Source organism: Scophthalmus maximus, chromosome 11 (assembly GCF_022379125.1).
Source record: "Scophthalmus maximus strain ysfricsl-2021 chromosome 11, ASM2237912v1, whole genome shotgun sequence".
Taxonomy (NCBI): domain Eukaryota; kingdom Metazoa; phylum Chordata; class Actinopteri; order Pleuronectiformes; family Scophthalmidae; genus Scophthalmus; species Scophthalmus maximus.
In genome coordinates, this window is record NC_061525.1 from 17,541,145 (window position 1) to 17,563,796 (window position 22,652).

Below are 22,652 nucleotides of genomic sequence, written 5' to 3' on the forward strand. Positions count from 1 at the left end.
ATATAGTCTAACCATTGTTATTAAATATTGGAGTCTATTTTATACACTTGTGTGTGAGTCTATTTCCCCAGTAATTACTAAGGAAAAAAAGACTTAGTTTTTCCAGGAGGATGACCTCTGGGAAAACTACTGGCAAATGATAATGGCTCCATGAAATATAGTGTTACCATAATGGAAAGAGAACAAGTCCTGAGACAAATGTATCTTCCAGAGCTGAGGATGAATGATGAAGAGGACAGCCTCAGTTAGATTCTTTTCCTTTTTTTGTGACATGCAAAGCATTTCCTGTGATCATGTCCAGATCCCCTCTCATCCTTCTGTTGGCCTGGTCCCTGAAGCCTTTGCATGATTTAAGATTCCTGTCGTAATGAAATGTGGACTGGAATGATGCCGGGGGCCGGGCGCTCCGCGTCCGTCCGATCTCAACCTAAGACTACAGCCTCTCTCATCTTTTCTGTTCACATAAGCCCCGAGGATTCAGTGCACATCGCCACTGTAATACGGTCCCATTCAGAGGAGCTTCTGGGGCCCTGGCAGGAAACGTCTGGACCGTGATCCAGGAGGAGCTGGTTTGTCGGGAACGAGGGATAAAAACAACAAAATCAAACAGATCCTGGAAGAATGTCAGGGGCTCTGTCTTTAAAGTCCATTTTCATGTTGTTCAATCACTGCCCAATACCAGTGACATCACGGAAAGAAGAGTCTAAATAGATTTCTGTGAAAATAAATGAGTGAAAATCAACATCTCTATCAATTAGGCTATAAACTGTATCTTCGCATTAGAGTTGAAGTTCTCTGATAAAGAAGTCATTGTTAGAGGCCTGAGAAGCAATTTTATTTGCAGCAGTTCAAACCGCCCCCTTGTGCTGGCTGCAGATTGTCTTTGTTTGCCTCGTCACTTCATTCTGCGTGTAGAAGACAACAGACTTGGACAGTTCACTGCCGTACAGTACGAGTGTACGCAGAGACTCGCAGAAGAACATTGGAAAGGAATGCATGTGGAGAAGAAAAAGAAAATGTTGACGGGACTGAAGACACGGCTCGTATGGTTGGGCATCTTGCACCCAGATGTGGAGGGGAAGAGTTTGGTAATCCTGCTCTCTCACATCCTGCAGCCCCAGAAGAACGGCTCAGAAAATAAACAACTGACCCAAAGTGTTTCATCAGCCGTGACTGAGATCACAATTGTCCAAAAGTCCACAGAGACGGTACAGCAGTGCATTCTGATGCTACCCACTTTGTCCACTTGGTGTCATCACAGCTCTGCATTGAGAAAACACAGAGACAGGCTGGCACACTGTTTGAAGAAGAGAATGAGAAAGAAGAAGAATTATTCTAAAATCAAAGTTGACAACCGGGCCTTTAGACAAACTTGGAAATTAGAAATAATCCTAAACATGTATCTCTAGTTACAATCTGACGTCTTTGTGATTACTCTGACTGGGCAATTTTAAAAAATGACATTGGCAAATATTTATTTTTGGAATCACAGAGGTGAGATAAATGAGGCCTGTTTGAATAGCATCCCTCGAATAGCTTCCTCTGAATTAAGAGGTGGACAAGGGGATATTTCAAATGTACGCACGCACGTTTGCTTCCCCTCCCCACGCGGCGGAGCCACAAAGATGAGATCACTGAGCACTGAAGGCGTATCACGGTGGCAGCTCAGCATACCTCACACCAGCCTATTTTTAAACCCAGAATTCAGCGTACAATCCCGATGTGACAATAAAATGTTTTGCCACATTGTCAAGTTAAAAGGGGGAGTGATGGATTTGCGTCTAAGCGGTGAAGCAGGCCTTTGTGGCTCCCTTTATGGAAGAAAGAGCCTGTATCTTATTTTATGCCACGATATTCAGCTCTGCCCTCTGAAGTACAGACCTACCTCCTACCTGTGCGGCTCGGATGGTTTGATGCTGAGGCGCAGAACGTCTGCAGGTTGCAGGGGAGGAGGGAGCTGGAGCTTATAGCTCATCTTCAAAACCTCTGTGAAGACAGGACCGATTTCACAGCAGCGTGTTATCAGTTCATCTGACCGTCTCTGTGTGTGTGTGTTGGTGTGTGAAAACGTTTTCTTGACCTTAATACGTGATGATTTTATGTTTGTTTTCAGGATCTGTAGTATTTAAGCTTACAGTCGATATCAAGCACTGTGTGACACTCCTGCTTTGCGAAGCTGGCCATATTGACAATGAGATCTTGTTGTTTTTATGTGTTTCCCATGTGCTGTATGACTTTCAAGAGCAGGAATATGAGAGAGAGAGAGAGAGAGAACAGAGCTTATTATTTGACGATCAGTCAAGCAGAAACAGAGAATCTCCTATAGAGTATAGCAGTAGCTGAATTTGTCTTCATTTGGAATATCTTAATCACATTGTTTTTGAGTTAACTTGCATGTTGGTAGTGAATGTCCCCTTGAGAAGTTATTCTAAAATCAATATAATCCAGGTCGTTTTATATCGTCACTTATATAGTCACTTACGTTTGGATTTCAAGAATTCTGAAACAAAACTGAACAAATGCGAGATTTTCATAATGAGACCAGAAAAAAATAGGGGGGGGGGGGTTCACAAATTACTGGCTTTCTGGTCAGCTGACTTTCTTATCAGCTGACATTTCTTCTTGCTTGAGACACTGGATTATACATTTATATCCAGAAAATATATGACAGAAATGTTTTCAGGTGTCAACATTGAACAATATCAGCCTCCAGCCGAGGATTCCTGGATCGACGAATCGACCACAGGGGTCGCAGCTCATCCCAAAGGCCATCCACTCTGTATTTGCCCTCGATCGGTAAGATTCCAAATATTCCCCGGCCATCAATAGGGTTCGGGATTGTGAGGTACAGCGCCACTGCATCCCAATTGCCTGAGCCACGCAATCCATGGTGTCACCTTCAATTAGGACAGTGGCTCAGGAGTCCGAGCGTGACAAGGTGACAAGTTGCCACCGATGCTCACTGTTGATCGTGGTGAGTGACGCTGACGCAGGCTCTGTGCGACTCCTTCTCGCGCAGTGCGGTTGGATTTTTTTGTGCGACCGTTTTTGACTCCCGGCTGCTTCATTGACAGAGAGCAAGATTCCAGTTTTCCTTTTGTTTTCTTTGACAACACCTGAATATCAGCCTCGCAGCCCTTCACCTTTCAGCCATCTGGTCCAGAGTGAACCCGGGGTACAGGAACGTGCGCGCCGACTCCTCCGTGTTCAGGTACAGGATGTCCGCTGTCAGAAAACATGCGGCTGAGCGGCCAGGCGGTGTCAGGTGTGATAATGTTACCCGTCGTCTTGTCTGCAGGCTTTACGGAGCATAACCAGCCCGTCCCTTCGCTTTGCTTCGCGGGGGAATGGAGAGGTCACGGGTCAGTCATTTGAGACGAGGGAGGGGACCCCGGACTCTGCGCTGCAACCGACAACCGTCGGGACGCTCGCATCCCGTCGTTCTCAGGGGACCGTGCAGTCAGATCTCAGGCGTCAACCGTGATTGCACTCAAGACGGTTCATGAAACATGTTTGGTTGAGTATGTGAAACCTGACACTGAGTTACAGCGCACTGGCAGCACTGAGTCTGTACGTTTTTGGTATCGTTTACAGCAGAGGGAAGAAGCTTTGAGCTTTGAGCTTCCACTTGAAATGAACCTATGGACGTTTTGCTGTAAGCCACAGCAGCATAGGAGCCGCATAATATATAAAGCATGTAATTTGCCGCGTACGAGACCTTAGCAGCAACACCTCTGGATGTTGCCAATAATTCATCTTTTGGCTTCGATGGATGGGTTGAGCTGTTATTTATTCTTATAGTCTCGCTCTACATATTTCAGTCCCAGGGTTACGAGTTGTGTAAAAGTTTTGAGATGAGCCTACAGTGTATCAACAATAACATGTACAGTCAGTATCAAGAGTAAATAATGTTGAAATACAGCTGGTGCTCTGCCGACATGGGAGGCCTGCACCAGTCATGTTTCTGTCACATGCTAAGAGGAAATCAATAAAAATAGGGAGGGCAATGGGAGTTTTTCATTCTCTAAAGCACAAGCATTAGATGCTTGTGTGTCATTTTTTTTATTTTCTTTGGTTTGACTATCGGCATGATAGTCATCTGTAATGTTAAAGAAATGATATCGTCCGGTGTCTGTTAAAGTCTGCAGCCGGAAAAATTTTTCGTTCAGCACTTCCTGCATCCTGTCCTCAGGTGGCGGGAGTTCTTTCCTTATGGGCAATCTTACGTAAAAGCTCCGCACATTCACAGTGTCAGTGGTACAAAGCGCAGCATCGCCTCACAGAGAGTTGCTGAATTCGGACAAACTGAAGAGCCGCAGACTTCAAAAAGCCTCGGAAAACACGCTGAGGTGAAATGAGGCTCAATCCTCGTCGGCTCAGAAAAAATGCAGCTCGCGCTAGCAGCAGCTTTGGTGCACTCACACAAGTCAGCGTCCAGGGATTCTCCCTCACCAGAAACAACAGACCCCACTTTCAGTAAATAAAATACTTGGCCCCGAGTTTCCACAACATAAGCAGGTTTAGACGGAGGGACAGCGATGGAGAGGGCCGGCTGCATGCTGATGAGGCGATGCTGAGGAAATCCTTCACTCCGGATTTAGTTCCATTCAAACCATCCGTGCTCCTCCTGTAATACAGCCGGAGAAGTTCACCTTTATTCACATAGCACTTCTCAAAATAAAGGGACAAAGAGTTAGAGAGACTGGTTGGGAGAGAAAAGTCTTTGCAAGTAAGAAAACATCAAAATAACAAACATACACAAAGCACAGTCATAAAAGAAGATAGGAATAAAAAGATAAAATTTAAACTGGCAGAAATGTAAGCCTGACAAGCCCTGGAAATAATAAAAACTAGAATGAGGTGAAAGTTACGATAATATATATATATATATATATATATATATATATATATATATATATATGAATACAGTATATCTAAACGATACATATAAATCTTTGTGTTTAAACCTCATCAAGACCACCAGCCAGTGACAGAAACTTCACCAGCTTGGACGACCATTACCTTACCGTATTATTGATCAAATCAAATGCCTGATCCTTGAAATAAGACATCCATTATTTATACATAAATATTTAGACAAATTAGCAGCGTAGGTCTAAAAGGAAATTGTTGAACTGAAAAATCTATTTCGTATAATACCTTTCAACTCTGCATATATAATGACGTACCTCCCTGTAGCTGATGCAAGCTGTATAGTAACTACACCTCATATCATAGATCATTGTGACGTTGTTTAATTATACGATTTTGTGCCATTTTACCCACATAAGAGCTCATTTACTTAACGGGCCAAACACAGTATTGTGATGACACTGATTGATTTCATTAATTTGTTACTGTTCAATGGTATTGATTTTTGTTTTTCATGAGCTCAGTGTGTAGTTTCCCTGAAGGAGCCTTACAATTGCATGGGGTGTGTTTTCACAAATTGAGGCCCTGTACAGTAATAACAATTTTTATGTTTTCAAACATGTCACTGACAGCATCCATCAGATTTACTCCTTCCAACCATGTGGCCGATCGATTTCAGCGCCTTTTCTTATCCATCAGCATGTCCAGATGAACAAGTCCATATTTCTTTGATCAGCCTTTTCATATTTGAACAATATCAGCCTCCAGCCGAGGATTCCTGGATCGCCGAATCAACCACAGGGGTCGCAGCTCATCCCAAAGCCCATCGACTCTGTGTTTGCCCTCGACCGGTGAGATTCCAAATATTCTCTGCCATCGATGTGTGTATAGGTTTTTAGGGTTGCCAAAGTCACAATACCACTGTGCCACAGACGAAAGTAACTCAGAATGTTTTTAAAATGTGAGTCTTAAAGAAGGAGTTTTAAAAAGGAGTTTAAAAGTCACTAAAGAGGTCGACAGAGCTTGTAAGACTGTTTCCACACACTGTCACCAGAAAGGACATTCTGCTGCTCTGTAACCAGACACCCTGTCAGTTGTCTTTATCCTTATGTGTAGGGAAACAGTTGCGCCTGTGTGCGTGCGCAGGTCTCTGCTTGCATACGTCTAAGTAGTTCCTGGATCGTCCTCCTCTGGGTTGTCAAAATGTCACTTCCCACCATGGCTCTGTTCTTGGGGAGGCAGGGCTGCAGGCTGGGTCTGAGGGATGAGCTTTCAGAGGTGTGTGTGTGTGTGTGTGTGTGTGTGTGTGTGTGTGTGTGACTGGAATGATAAATGATCTTAAATAACATATACAATAGTGAAAATACATAAAAATCCCAGGATGTGGAAAAGAATCCCCACATGCATGTGTCCTAGACCGAAGCTCTGTGCTGCTGCGTTCACTCTGAAACAAGATGGTGGTTTACAGCAAAATGCTCTTCGAGGAAAATAACCAACAAATACCTCCAACTAGGTCAGGACAGCGTGACGACAGTCCGTGTTTAGCTCCTGACACATGTATCTTCAAATTTCACACTTCTCACACCTCCGGCATGCACGACCAGATTGCACTGATAGACTGTTGCCCTAAAATTGCTGGAGTCCTTGCGGAGTTGCAGTCGGTCCTCTTGACCCAACATATGACTATTTAAAGAGACTTTGTCCTTGGACCCGTCCGCAGGTGTCACAGCTCGATCAACACATGAATAAATAAGGCGAGGAGACCGCTTCAGGGGAGCATATATTATAGGGGAAAATATAGAGGAGGCACTTGAACCGAAATGGACTTTTTTTCCCCCCTCATGAATAATAAAATGTCTTTGCAGATAATTTAGGTTACACAGGCAAAGACAAATCTCCCATCAAATGGGGAAAGCCTTCTTCACCGCCGGTGGTAGAGAAAGGTGTCAGCATCTTCAAGGGAAGTTAATTCAGAAGTGTCCGTCTCAAAACCTCAAAAGATAAATATGATACCATAAAAAATTTGGTGATCAGTGCAAACCAAATGAAATGCCGACAACCTTTTTAAATGAGCAATCATTACTGTAAACAACAATTACTTGATTTGTCTTTTCAGATGTATGTCACCTGTTTATTTTTTGGTGTGTGTACAGTATAAAAACAGAAATACAATCAAATATAATCAAATAACCTTTAACTAGAACATCTGTGTGATAGTTTTACTGTGTTTGACAGCCGAGCTCCACTCCTCAGTCTCACTGTCCGTATTTAATAATATTGGATTGGTTGCCTCCCTCCCCCCTTCTCCTGACCTTTGCATCACAATTCCCCTATCGGTGCTGTGACATTTCCTTGCCTGCCCTCCGTTTCATTAGAGGCCTCGCGGGAGCAAACGCACAAGGGCCAGGGAGTTCAGAGGCCAAGACGGGCACTTGGCCTGCGTTCAAGCGGTGGCAACACTGGCGAAGGGAAAAGGGGGCGGGACATCTGTTTGACTGCGTGGGGCTGAGGAACGCTGTGATGTCCGTGTCCTGGGCAGACGGGGGGGGGGGGGGGACTAGATGACTGCAAGCCGGGCAAAGACGACTTTATTAAAAAAACAGCATGTCCACATGACCGGGTGATGTGTCAGAGTGATTCAACACACAGAGAATTGATCTGTTTCCAGAGATTCACTTTTAAATCTCGACTTCACATGGTTTACATGTGCCACTACTGGAGTTTCGGTTTATTCTGGTGCATTAAAATACAAATATCCATTGAAATGTATATCATTGAAAGGATTTTTTTGGAGGGTTTTAAAATACTGTAAGGCTGCAACTAACGATTATCTTCATTAGCGATTGATCTGTCGGTTATTTTCTTGATTAATCGATTAGCTGTTTGGTCCATCCAACCTCATAAAATGGTGAACAATGTTGATTGTGTTTCTCAAAACCCAAGATGATGTTTTGTTTTGTCCACACACCAAAGATATTTAGTTTACTGTCACAGAGGAGCAACGAAACCAGAAAATATTCACATTTAAAGAGCTGAAATCAGAGAATTTAGACTTTCTTTTCCTCATAAACACTGCTTGAATCAATTAATCGATTATCAAAATAGTTGCCCATTAATTTAGTAGTTGATTACTAATCGATTAATCGATGAACTGTTGCAGCTCTAGAATACTGTGCAGCATGGATGGATATACTAACAATTTATGCATACGTTGGAAAAAAATAGCTATTTTTACGACATCTCCGATCTTCACTGGCAGCTTTTCATCCCTTGCCTGATTCACGCCGTGTGACTGATGGGAGTTCACGTGGTGACTTGAAATGATGTAATGCCGTCTGCAGAGAGAGGGGGTCTGATCTGTTTCATTACCCCGAATGCCTGCACACATCTTGTGCTGCAACTCTCTCGGTAAGCTATTACTTTCAGTGATGACTGTCTGAAACCACACTGAACCAAAAGAAGGCCGTGCCGCTCACGGTCACGCCCGTATATCATTTGGAGAAAAAAGAGGGGGGAAAAAAACCCACATGAAGATGTTGACACCTCGAGTCAGGAGGCAGTGCTTTTGATATGTTACAAAAAGGGCAGGCTGCTGTCTAGTTGAATTGCAAATGTATTTTTAATGACGCGTCATGTTTTCTGGGCTTTACTCATCTTTCCCTCCGTTGACCCTGTCACTGAGTCAAAGTAGAAAGTCAAGCAAAACAAAAACTATGGTCTCGTGAAGGACGAAGCACAAGCCTTGAAAAGCCATCATAGGGTTTCTATTAAATTCAGAATTATCTAGAAATATAAATGTGTATATGCAGTATTTTTTAATGGACTCGTCCTCGCACACCATGTCATCACGTGACCTTACTGGTGAGTGTTCCGTAGCTTCTCAGTAGCATGTGAAGATACATCTGACCACGTTGATAAAAAAAGACCAGTGATCTATTGTATTTCATCCAAATGAAATTAAACAATAAAATGAAAAGATACATTTTAAAAGTAGAGCATTTGCCTAATGGTAAAGCGGTATGCAACATTAAGTAAATGGTAGGTGTCTATGGACGAAATCATCATTTTACACTTGTTAATAAAACACCAAATCACGATAGTTCGTCTTATTCCGTGTCCTCGGGCACTTTACTGCCCTCGAATGCTCTCAGAGTCTGTGGGAAAGAAAACCGTCCCACTTTTAGTTTCTAATGCTTTAGAAAGCGTTTTGCTTTTTTTTTATTGGGGGGGGGGGAGCAAAGACGTTACACCTAAGCTACAGCACCTGAAGCCAGGCTTATATTTTATGCCCCATGAGGTCGTGATAAGCGTAAGAAATGGAAGAGCTGATGCAATGAGAGGGCACGTCTGCAGAGAAAAAACATGGGCTCCTGAAAATGACTCCGTGTGTTTCTATCCATCTCTTGAACAAATTCAAAATGCATATATTTGAGCAGTTTCTTCTGTCTGGAGAACATCAGACTCCAAAGTGCCTGATTTGCCTCCGGCCTTCAGCAACTTGGTGTCACGGGTCGCTCACTCATCCTCTGTGACAGACCAGAGGAATCATGCACTGCCTCTGGCTTATAATAAAAACAGATTGATAGGCTGCATGTACAGTATCTTATCTTATCTTGTTGACGTTAGTCTGATGTACTGATTCAATAATTAGATTTTTCTCAATACAAGAGCAACACGTGGAACGCCCCTGTAATGCCCTTGAATAAAAGACAGAGTTCCGACATAGAGCACAGAGCATCATATGTGCAGGTTTATCGCTGATTGATACATTAGTGTCGTCAGTGTTTAGTCGCCCCGAACAACCAGTACATTGTACAGTGCATAACCAGTAAACTCAATGGATGCAAAGGCACTGGGCTCTTTGTGTGCTTCTGTTGAGCTCAACCTCTGGCTGAACTCACCGGTCTCTTTCCATCTTCCTCTCGTCGTCTACAACGATCTGTGTAGCAGCTTAAGCCCGTGGGCTACGCACAATTACGTATTGCGTTTGTGCTCAAGCCGAAGATCATCATCTTTGCATCAGTTTGTTTCACCACTGGGGAATTTACGTTATTCATGGCCTTTACATTGACGTGTATGTAACAGCGCTGCCTCTAAAATCACATCTATCTATCTATCGATCTATACATCTTTTTGTTCACTGTCTGCCCCATTCTTTCCGTGAAGAAAGCTGCAGACAGTGAATGCTGAGGAGCCAGTGTGTCGCACTGACTACAGCGAACACACCACATGAAATGCCATTCATTTTCCAGCTGAGTGGCGCAGTTAGCCTTCTGACAGGCCAGTCATCCACATGGTTAGAGAGAGAGGCTGGTGCACAGCAGGAGGAGAGCGAAGGCAAGCCAGGAGGAGGGGGAGACCTCAGCTGAAGGGTTAATGAAATCCCCCAAAAAATCCTTTAGGGCAGATTACTCATCTCTTGACGAGATTGCTCCGTCACCCTCGCCTCCCCTCCATCACCAACCCCCCTTCTCCTGTTGACGCTCACTACCACCAAAATCACAACTGATTACTGTGTCTGGGTTTACAGCCCCGGGTTTCCCAGTCCTCCTGCATTTTGTCAAACTCCCCGTGCATAAGAAAAGTCTGGGAACTCGTGCTGCCAGCGAGGATCCGGTGAAAGCTCCCGACTGCGTGGTGAGATTGTGCAGAGAAAAGCCTGATGTGACTAAGTCATTTAAGGCGACATTTCCTTCAGGTATAAAAGAGCTTTGCATGAACTCTGGAAGAAAGTGGAGAAGATTATTATCATTACTGTCATAAGCCCTGAATCGGTACCTGCAATGATTATGGTTCCACTTATAGGTCAAGTTGTATCCTATAAACTCTTTGATTATGTCTAATAATCATACATCGTAATATGCTGAACCTGTCATTCTACCCCCCCAAAATACTCAGTCATTTATGTTTATGTTTTTCAAGTTAACCGGTGATGTTTAAAATTGTATTAAATTTTTTTCTGATAATCTTGATTAATAATTAATTCATGGCGAGATCTTCGTCACTAAATGGAGTAGAATCTTAGGATGTAAGACCTCACATTGCTTGAGGTGCATAAAGGAGGAATAATGTTTTTAATTTATTGCTGCTCCCCAGCTCCTGATAAAAGCTGGAGTTTTCCGTCCCAAAGGATTTACTCACCCTTGAGATTCCGGCGATCACCGCTGCACTTAAACACAGGAAGTATTTTCTACTCGATGCTGGTGCATCGTGTGTGAATATTGTATCTCTGTTCTGTCAGCTGGCTATGCAGATGCCCAGCAGCTGTAAACTACATTAGGGCCAAGCTTAATTGTTCTGCTCGCCTCTTTTCCTTCTTGCACACGTGTGCATTAATGTGGTTTTCATGCCGAGTTTTACGTGTGTTATTGGCTTTATTGGTGTCAGGTTCTTCCCATTGTTGTGTTGCTGAAGGATTCCAGTATTGTTACAGCTTGATATTGTTGCGGGTCTCGAGGATGAGGACCACAATAACAAAAGTGTGTCCTATATTAAGCAGGTAAAAGAGGAGCAATGAGGAAACGGCACGTCTCGTTCTCATCCAGATGGCGTCCCATTTATTAAACAGCTCACAAGTCATGTTAACACATCACATCTCTTTTCATATCAGTTACTCATCTCATTTCTATATCACTTTCATTTCAATCATACACATCTCTTAACATCAGTTTCTGTGATAAACACATCTACTCAAGCATTTATATTCAATAAGAATTTGGTGTAAATGAATTCAATTCCATTCCTTTCAGTATACAACTGGTTTGACACTCACTGTAGTGCAACTCAAAAGTCCAATGCAATGTCCCCTTAAATACGCTCATATATTTATATGAAAGTGCTTTGTTACACGATTTAACTACATATTTATTGAACAACAATCGCAGGTATTTTCACGTCATTCAATATACAAACTTCAATATTCAACTCGAACGAATATTTCTTAATTATTGAAAAGCACACGGAAACACGTTCACACCCGCAGTTCGCGGTGTAGACACAAGAGGGCGCAGGCGCGCGAAAACTTTCACATCACCTCGTCCCTTTCGGTCGTTCTGAAAGTTACTGAACTAACGATCCTAAACTCGATGCGGGCAATTGTGCTGATAAACCGGATAAAACAAACATTGGCGTTTTATTTCCACTCTACCCACCTGTATAAAGCAGGTAAAAGAGGAACAATGAGGAAATGGCGCGTCTCGTTTGAGGAAGCAGCGGGTGCGGGTGCTCTCCCACCGCTCCCCGGAGCAACTAGAGCGAACACAAACGTTCCTCCCCCCTCCCCGCGAACCACATAAATACATTATCGGAATAATAACTCATATTACATATCTTATTCTTTTGTTTGGCAGACTAGACGCATTGACGGCGTATCGCTGCCTCATATTACACATTTATGTGGTCATCTTATTTTTAGGTGCGCCACAATATCATTGGCTTATGCATTGAAACGCCAGCCCCTCTGCGGACTGCGAAATCCAAGATGGCTGCTCCGTGTGTCAACAGTAAGTGAAAGCTGTAGTTTTTACCGTTTATTAGCACTGGTGTCTTATTTGTGTTTCATTAGATTTGTCGCACTCATAGTACTGTGCAACTTCTGTCTGTGGATGTGTACTACGGCTTTAGTGTGCGTAAAATGCAGCGTAATGCGTTACTATGAATTTATTTCGCTAACAATACCAAATGTGCAACTGGAACGCAGTACACTCAGGTTGTTCGGTGTGTGATGTCATCCCGAGCTCCGACGTGTATTGGTTTTGTGGAAATTATTTTATAAATGATGCCTCAGTTCCAGTAACATGCGGCCATCTTTAATGTAGTTAATGACGTCTGTGTTTCCTGCTGTGACAGGCCTGATACTTTCGGATTATCCTTCATGTACAGCTAAGCATTAGCATTATAATCCACAGGTTTTTGTGCCAGCCTTCTTTACATACCCTCATATCATAATAACATTAAAATTGCTGAGCTGCTATATTATGGTATAAGATGACATCGTGGCTACACTCAGCTGCACCCATTACCCAGCATGCCCCGACATTTCGATTGCTCCAGGGATTTTAATATGCTCAATAGCCGAGGTGCGTCCTCACCTGCTGCTGCAGATTTTCATCTCAGTTCACTAATAGTATGTTCCCCGTAACGGTTGGAGGCGCTTCGTCTTTAAATGACCACATGGTGGAAGAAGCCTGGCCCTGGAATATGGCCCAGATTCCACCTAATAGCTGGAATCGCACACCTAAAAGTGATTTTTGAGGTGGGGGAAGTTAATTAGCGCCGTTCCCCAAACTCAGCTGTGCTGAGCTTGGTGCTTCCTCAAGGGGTCAGAGCCAAGGCACCAAATTTAATCTCTGCACAGCACATACTAGAGTTTAATATGATATATCTGTTGCCTGTGATGTTGGGGAACTGAAAAGCACAAGCTGAGTGAAAGACTCCAGCATGAACAGAGAAACAAAAATGTTCTTTTGTAATGAATAAGATTTTTTTGTTTAATTAAAACTGTAAGACTTAAGACCAAGTTGATTCTGCTGGCTGCTTTTTACAGTTTGGTCTCCTTGCAGAGATCATCCATGGGACATTTGCTATTCATCCATTATCTATACTGCTTAATCCTTTAAGGGCGGTGGGGGGTGGAGAACATGCAAACCCCACCCAGAAAGGTCTAGGATGGTTTGTCTGAACCTCAATTCCATCAAAGAACCTTCTTGATGGAACTAATGCGGTTGCTGTCATTTATTACCCATAAAACAATGCTACATCACTTGTGTATTTGTTTGCTTTTGTAAACATGAATATTTTGCCTCAAGAGCAAATAAAGCTCGAGCAGAGGCATGAGCTATATCAGGCCTATATATAGAACAACTTAATTGTTCTATATATATATATATTTTTTTTTAAAGCTACTTGTGTATTACAATAAAGTTTAATCATGGCTGCCTTATTCTTTAATGTCCTTGAAATGATTAGACAGGTTTCTCTATCCAGGCTTTTAAACCAGATGCATTTTTAGAAATGTAGCCTGCTCGTGCTTTAGATAAAAGTCAAACAGTTGGGGACATTCACGTGGGAGCATGAGCTGTGTTTATTTAAAGCAACAAAGAGGTGTTCCTCTGTGTGGAGTCAAGATTGTTCCTTTGTTGCCACCGTAACTGTGCACTGCACAATGCACACTCCGAAAATGACACCACCAGAGAAATTCAAAGTCCCACCTTACATTTTCACTTTTCTGTCCTTCAAACGGGGCGACGCTTGTTTTTCTCATGAGAACAAAATCAGAGCAAACAAGAAAAAAACCCAAAACACATATGTAGTTGTCACAATACCTGCATATTATTCAAGTGGTGCTGAGCCCTGGTAATTCCCTCACTTGACCCAATGAGGCTTCAGTATGGGTTATTGATTGTGTATGTTACTCTGATCCTGTCAAAATGTTTAAAAAATATATATATATTGAATCTATAAAATAATCTTTGGAAATATTCCAATTTAAGTTTCATGAGAATGTGCTGAGCTGCAGTGGAGGAATTCTATACATCAAAGTCTCCTCGGAAAGGTCCGTACATGTCAGAGGAATGCTGGGAATGAATCGATTTTTAAAAACTAATTTCAGATGGTTTTGAACTTTGACATATCCCAAGCTTTACATCAGGATTTCCTAAGAAATGGTGTTTTCCACCTTTCCCCCTTTTTCAAAAGTGTCTATCAATGGCTTTTATGCTTTCCGCCTTTCATGATTCCTCCTGAATGTTGGCTCTGCGTTTGTTCATGACACATAATTGTGCTGCCATTTTTTTTTTGCTAGAACTCTCTTTCTCAAAGGCGATGTAGGTCTCGAGAGACAATCCTTTCTCGGCGATAGCACCATCGTCGTACAGTAATTAAACTGGTATTCAAGCCATTTAACTGATGCACACTTTGGGTTTCATTCAGGACTCGGTGCAGCCTTCACACTCTCGTTTCAAGCTCCGCTCCTCCTTTTTTCCGTGTGGCACAGAGTCTCTCTGTGCTGGATTTGTGTTGAAATCCTGCTTGCATTGTGAGAGCCACTGTCTCGATATCTATAGCCTGCCTTTGGTCTCGTTGCCAGCTTACTCTACCAGCTGGATGCCTGACGACTGGCTGTGTGTGTGTGCTGATGCTGGGATCCTCTTCTGTTTCTTCTCCTTTTTATTAAGCTGACAGTTAGGTTAGTGTGCGGAGGAAATTCTGATGTTGCTGCAATGTTTATCATGGGGCTGTCTTCTCTGGTATTTGCTTACACTTCTGTGGACTTGATGTGTTCCCGATGTCCTTGATGTTTATTTTCCTGCATATACAGGATGTCTCATACGCAGTGTTCCATCTCATTGGGCATTGTTAACTTTACAAGCAAACAGGTCCATGTTTTTGCTGTTGTCTGTAAGTCCCCTCGAGCTGTTACCTGCCCAGGTTCAGGTGCTCCGTCAGGGATTCGTCCTATGTACAGCAGAGTTATGAGGACGACTGTCACAGTTAACTGTTGTTACAGTTTTCTGAAGAAGCTACATACTTTTGGCTGGGCGGGGTCGGGGGTTGAAAAATGCTTCAAATGCTCTTCAAGAGGTGTTAGGAACATTTCCTCAGTCTGATTACACTTCTCATTTGAAATTGCAAGAATTTCCCTTGACACGTCTGCTGTTTCTACTGAAGGACATAAATAACGGTCTGGATAACCAACTAAAAAAGGGTGTTATAACCTGGATTTGTGTGGTTTCTGCGTGTTTCCACATCTGCAGATAGAGAAAACACTGTTTTAATGCTTTGTAATTGCCCTTTAGACGGAATAAATTTTACTTTATGGTTTGTTACTTTACGCAAATCTAGTCCAAAATAAAAAGGAACTAAAAGGACAAAAACAGCAGGACTGGTGCTGCCGTCTCTGCTGTGCACACCAGCGGTTTGTCTGACCCGATGTTATGAAACTTTATTAGGTTGGCTCTACTGAGACCAGTGTGGCCTTGCTGTGAAAAGGCCTCAGAAACTGCAGCCCCACAGGGAACGCTGCCGGCAAGGTTAAGAGGGGCTCTCCGAAGTCCAAGGACAACTCAGAATGGTTACACAACACTGAACTGACATCCAGAACTTACTTACTTGACAACTATTTCACACATTTTCTTTGGGGTGTTTGTGAAGTTCCTTATGCATAATATACTGCAAGCGCTCACTCTGTATATTTTTGTCCATAATGGATCGTTTCCAGTCTGACCTCACAGCCCATGTGCTGTGTGACTTTCCTCAAGGGTGTGACACATCACAGCACTTTGGAGGCCTCAACCAGACATACATGAACTCACTCAGGGCCGCTGCCAAGGTCAAACATCAGCATATGCTCAGCTGGTGTCGGCTCGTGTTTAAAAAAAATTTTTGAGTAACCGCAGAGGGTTTTGTTTGTCTGTAAGTTTAAAAAATACATATTTTCAAAGGTGTATTTACTTAATTCAAAGAATCTAATCATGTTTTTTTGGGGGGGACTTTGTGTTAATGTTAGAATTCCTGCTTATACTCACTTATTTAATTATAGTTCCTTATAATACTAAGAGAAAATGTTGAATTTGAACAGATATATTTCGTAGGCGTTGGATTTAGGACCTATTCATGATCCAGACAAAGTTTGAACAAATCTGAGATGTTGCAGCAAAAAAACCTGAATCTGATTTGATACAGAATTTCTTATTTTGTATCCTGTTGAATGAGCAGCGTTGATTTCTGTGACTATTACTGTAAAAGAAGAAGAAGACGTGTACTTTTCATAAACTCCTAACTTTTTGGTTTAACTATGAGAGCAGCCAATGAATAATACGGAACAGAAGCGTGTTAAAATGCATATTGGCTTCTGGCCTTGCCAGCATTGTATCCTCCATGGTCGTCTGTGAGGCATTTGCCATGGCCAACTTTAGTTTGCCACATGTTCCAAAAATATTAACATGGGCAAAATTGGCATTTTCAATTTATAAACGTCACTATGTATATAAATGTCACAATAAAAATACCTTATAATATTTTAAAATATACAACATTTTGAAAAATATTGTATCTGAACATGAATTATCTCACATCCAAAGTAAAGTGTAACTGCAAACACTTGAGCAGGTCTTGTGTTCATTTTCTCTCCTCCCTTCTGCTTCGTTCCCCTCTCCAGTTTTTTTTCCTCCTCTTCTCATCCACTCTTCTCTGTCCATAACAACTCCCTGGCTCCTTCCACCTTTTTGGCTTGTGCTCTTCAGAGGCCCCTTATATTTCTGCAAGAGGCTGCTGTGGAGGAGAGTTCACTGCCGTGTCTTTGGCTGAGTCGGAGCAGGGAAGGAGGATTGATGTGATTCTTGTTAGTTCAGAGCTTCATTTATTTACCCATGTCACATCGAGAACTCGGCTGTGGCTTCTCCTCAGTCTGCTTTCACTCGTGCGATTGTGGCCTTCAGGTTCTACAAAGGGAGGAGAAAACGTTTTTGTTATTTCACAAAATGTTTTACCCCCACTTTTTTGGCTATAATTATTCCAGCCTCCCCCTGAAGGTTTGCATTGTTGATATGGCATTATGAATTATTGGACTAGTTTGGGCAACCTCAAGGTTTCTGTCTAAATTATACTCAAACTTATACCACCAGCTTTCATACTACGATTCTCATAGTCTCAGTATAGAAACCGATCAATAGATCATAGTGACCTTGCACACTAACACTGAATGTAGCCTGGGAAAACCCAGACAGAATGCAGTCAGGTTTGTGATCTGCCCAACAGAGTGTCATTTACTATATGTGGCAGAAGCAAACAGGATCTCATCTGGGTTTAATGCAGATACACGGCAATTGAAGTGACAAGTGTAAATGAAGCCCAGCACTGCACCTGCTCAAATGCAGTATGAGCGGCTTTTGAAGTCTCATGAAGCAGTAAAGGGACCGAAGCCGTTAGCTGGCTGGCCTGGCTTCAGACGGTCTTATCAACAGCCGCTCAGAGAGCCAGTGGCTCAATGGACGGGTGCACACAACACCTATAGTCCTAAAACTGTCCCATGATGAATGGGCCCAATAATGGCCATGACCTTTCCCTTTTTTACTCACTCTTTCTCCCCCCGGTCCCTTTCATAGACTTCCTGTTCATCTGTTTGCTTTTCTGTTTCCCCTGGTTTCAGAGATGCTGCTGAGAGTAACTCTCTGTCTAACCTTCCCTGCCTCTTGCTCTTTGACTCCCTTCTTCCGGTCCCCGTGTCGGTCCCTGTCCAACGCCATTCTGCCCACATTTGAGTAAAACCCCGCAATTTCCCTACAATTTGAAATATTTTTGCACTTCTTGGTGATTCATCTTACATTAAGCAAGAAGAAGATTTCCCTGGGCTCTCATGAAATGTAAATTGTGCATGGGAAGTTTCTATGCTGAATGAAAGAAAGAAAGGAAAAAGTACTCGCCCACCATTGCATAGATCCTGTTTCAGTCTTTTGCTGCACTGCTTCAGGCTTGGCTTGGTGCTCCACCAAACACAATTGGCAGTTTGCAAGCTGATGTGGGTTCATGTCCTCGTTGCTGCACTAGTGACTCCTACTGGCTGTCAGTGTTCCTGCAGAGAGGAGATTCAAGTCATCCAAATAAAGAATGTTATAGTAAATGTTCATCGTATTTCTAGAAAAGTTGCAAAACAATGTATTAACGTCCACTATCTTTATGCAAATAGTCGGATGGTGTTAATTCTTCAGCTTGGTGCCATGTAACAATTGCAGAAGAATAAAAAGAGGATTGTAATCAACTGTGCTGACAGTTATCAACCCTCAAACAATGGTGGAGAACATGATGGAAAAATATACAAAACATAGATGTTTGTTTCATGTATCAATTTGAGGAACTTTCATCTTTGCATCAGACCACACAGATGAGATGTTTTATGTCTCAAGCCTCATGTACGTCCTGATTTGTGTGTGTGTGTGTGTGTGTGTGTGTGTGTGTGTGTGTGTGTGTGTGTGTGTGTGTGTGTGTGTGTGTGTGTGTGTGTGTGTGTGTGTGTGTGTGTGTGTGTGTGTGTGTGTGTGTGTGTGTGTGTGTGTGTGTGTGTGTGTGTGTGTGTGTGTGTGTGTGTGTGTGTGTGCGTGCGTGCGTGCGTGCGTGCGTGCGTGCGTGCGTGCGTGCGTGCGTGCGTGCGTGCGTGCGTGCGTGCGTGCGTGCGTGCGTGCGTGCGTGCGTGCGTGCGTGTTGCTGATGGTCTTCCCACAGTATTCAATTCTCTATCTTTTCCCTCCTCTCACCACGTGACATGGCCACTCCCCTGACGTTTTTCCTGTGGGTTTTATCCCTCCAGGCAGAAGAAGACAGATGTCTGATAGGTTCCTTTTTACAGAAGAAGCCTGCAGGACGATGGCTGCAGCAGATGAATTGAATGATCGGGTCAAGAGTGTTTTGGTCTGAGTGTGGCTGTTTTCAACAGTTTCCTCTTCCCAGATTGACAAAAGTCGGTTTATTTTATAGAAAAGAAAGGAGATAAAGAGCTCATCCTTAAACTTGAATGTCTCTGGTGTGAACGGATCAATTACATATCAAAATAAAAAATCTTAATTGTCCTGTCTGGTTAGATAAAGGCTGAATAAAATGAAAAGAGAAAACAAGTCCTTTGTGTTAACCCATGCTCCCATTCCGATTTTCAGATAAGAATGCCCTTTCTCACTGAGCCTCTCTCCAGTTTCAGCATTCTGCATCTACGCCCGGAGTCATCCCCTCATCGGTGTGTATTTAAGAGGATGTGGGGGAAATTAGCCTCTGAAGACAGGAGACACCGAAAACATGTCCAAGGAAATCAGCTGGAAAAATCTCCCTGCACATTGGCTGGCTCCGCCATCAATAGGAGGATTTTTTACACGTTGCTTGTATGCTTTAGTTGATGACAGTTTCCTTCTAGACAAAGTGTTGCGTCTTTATGCCCCTAAATTTATTCATGCATCAAAACAGCGAGAAAAACTGGATCTATCTTTTTACTTGTCTTTATGAAGGATTACTTGATTCCAAGCTGCACATTCAGAAGGAAATAACTACTTAAATTCTTTATTTTTTTCAAGTCGTGGTCAGTTGAAGTTGTGGAGCACATCTGCTTGATTGACCGTGTAATTAACATTAGCAACACAAATCGAACAAGAAGCAGGAAGCTAGGTTTTTTGATTGCGTTCATCAAATTCCAGTAAATTAAGCAGTTTTTATATGATGTAGCAGAACTTCTCTCATGCCCAGAATAAACCCAGTTGCCCCAGTGTGTGTGTGTGTGTGTGTGTGTGTGTGTGTGTGTGTGTGTGTGTGTGTGTGTGTGTGTGTGTGTGTGTGTGTGTGTGTGTGTGTGTGTGTGTGTGTGTGTGTGTGTGTGTGTGTGTGTGTGTGTGTGTGTGTGTGTGTGTGTGTGTGACCTGCGTTCACTGCATATGCTCACAGTCTGCTATGAATTTGCAATTAGTCAACAGACCTGTTCTTGGCTTTATGATTTATGCCTTTACAGAGGGAAAGACAAAGAAAATATTTAAAAAAAGGAAAGTCATCAATTTATAGTTTTGAAAACCATTCAAATTTGAGTGTGATGTTCTTTCCCCCCTTTGTCTTCCCCTGTATTGATTTACTTAATAACACGACCTCAGTGCCGCTGAAGCATTTGGAGGTCAAATGCCTCATTCAAGGACACGGAGAGCATAGAAAGCAGCGCGTGTTGATGTTTCCAGATCTTTTTGGAGGCAGATTACCTTTTTGGTCCCTAGTCTGCCTCTGTACCATTTAGGTTATCACCAACCTTAAATGCACTAGGAGAGTTTGGCAACTTGTCAAAGTTTAGGCCTGTTGTCCTGTGCTGCTGGCCCATGTGTCAAGGACTGGTCCTGGTAAGAGCTCATTATATGCCTCATTAATCTACTTAATCGTTCAAGGTGTGTGTGTGTGTGTGTGTGTGTGTGTGTGTGTGTGTGTGTGTGTGTGTGTGTGTGTGTGTGTGTGTGTGTGTGTGTGTGTGTGTGTGTGTGTGTGTGTGTGTGTGTGTGTGTGTGTGTGTGTGTGTGTGTGTGTGTGTGTGTGTGTGTGTGTGTGTGTGTGTGTGTGTGTGTGTGTGTGAGCGAGAGAGAGAGAGAGATTATGTGTTCATGATGAATGGTTTAACCTAGAGAGCTGGAAAATAGGAATAACTGTAGCTTGACGTCCTTAGACACGTATACAATAAGCTTTGTGGCTGATAAAAGCTGGACTGTCGTCAGCAGACAAATACATCTAATCATCTTCTCATGGCGGCCTACTCTACTGTACAACTTTGTGCTTAGTAAAGTCAACACGTAGCCAAACCTTAATGCGTCGCCTCTGCTTTGCTGCCAGTTGCAAAACGTAATTCGTATTTTTCACAACATGGTAAGAATGCAGATAGAAAGTGAAGAACTGTGTTATGATTTAGATCTCACTACTGGTTGATGGCAGGTGGAATCTCTAGTTTACATCACTTAGATTCGTCACTGACATTTGCTTCTTAGCACAAATTCGTGCAAGCTTGAACTGTACCAGCGGTGGGTAACCTGGGGTAACCCCCCGTCCAGTCGCTAAGCTTCATTCTAGGTTGTGCTGCAGGAAGACTGTCTTCTGCGCATGCCTGCAAATTCACAAGCACAGTTCCCGCTCTGTCTAAGCTCCACCAGCTAATTCTCATTTTCATCCAATCACAACCCCACGCGCTCGCCTTGAGCCAATTGCTTACAGGCTGTTAAAGTTAAACAAAAATGTTCTCTCTCTCTCTCTCTCTCTCTCTCTCTCTCTCTCTCTCTCTCTCCTTTCATTCAGCCGTCATTTCAATACCATCATCGCAGCCCACTTCCAACCCTGCACCACCTCAGCTCCGGATGCCTGGTCATGTCCCATCAAATCGACCAACCAGAAGCCCTTGATGAGACGTCCCAACTTCCTGCTCCATTCCTCTTCACCACCACCGCCAGTGTCTTGGCTCCGGGGAAAGTCTCCTTTGTATCTGAAGCACCTAATTCATGGGATCACCTCCGTGGTGGTCTACCTCCTGTCGAGGTCTAAGCACCAAAGTCTATTCCTCCTGTTACACAATAAATGGAATTTTATTATTATTTACATTAGTTTCTCAATAAGTCTCTCCTGATTGAAATATCACGAGACAGAACCAGGCCCAGACATATTTTCAATCAGTTATCAAACTAATTGATTAAACTCATCTTTTTCTATTGGGGTTGTGGGAGAATCACTAACAGGAAAATGGACATGTGCTCATCTAGGCTGCATTCATGACTTGACAGTCAGTCCTCACCGCCCTCTCTGCCCAGTCTCTCGCCGGGGACCCAGACGAATTCTGGGAGCTAATTTCATTTGCTCTGCCGGACTACGCCTGGATCTCCTCCATTGGACAGTGATTTTCAAGCGACAGAAATCTTTCCAGTGCATTCGCAACCGATTATCTGATAATGGGCGGGGCTTATGCCGTGACGCGGAGAGGAGCGACTTTTGTAAACAACCAAGGTGGCTGCCGCTGACGAACGAGCATTTGACTAAAAGTGCGCGATATTTTTTCTACAAAGAAGGCGACACCTGTTCACAGACGTTCTGGAATCACCATCACAGGCATCTCCTCTCTGCAGGCTTTAGTCTGTTGACGTCATTTTGGTCTGCGTCCGTTGGCAACGCCTCTTGGAAATCAAAAGCTCAAATTAGTGTGATACTGTGATTATTGATTTTCGGTACTAAATTAGAAAGTCTGCACATTAACACAAAAAAAAAAAAATGTGAATAAAATATCAACCTTTTGGCAA

General features: G+C 43.0%; 1 protein-coding gene and 1 long non-coding RNA gene across 2 annotated transcripts in view; both read left to right on the forward strand.

Moving 5' to 3' along the window:
• Nucleotides 1–6,190, forward strand: part of pid1 (phosphotyrosine interaction domain containing 1) — a 36,545-nt gene extending 30,355 nt beyond the window's left edge. The window contains exon 4 of the transcript XR_007031702.1: nt 6,151–6,190. The gene's annotated coding sequence lies outside the window, so the exon portion shown is untranslated. The remainder of the gene's footprint in view (nt 1–6,150) is intronic.
• Nucleotides 6,191–11,933: 5,743 nt separating this feature from the next.
• Nucleotides 11,934–22,652, forward strand: LOC124850791. The gene is made up of 2 exons (XR_007031703.1): nt 11,934–12,374; nt 21,664–22,652. It is a non-coding gene; the product is annotated as an uncharacterized LOC124850791 (long non-coding RNA).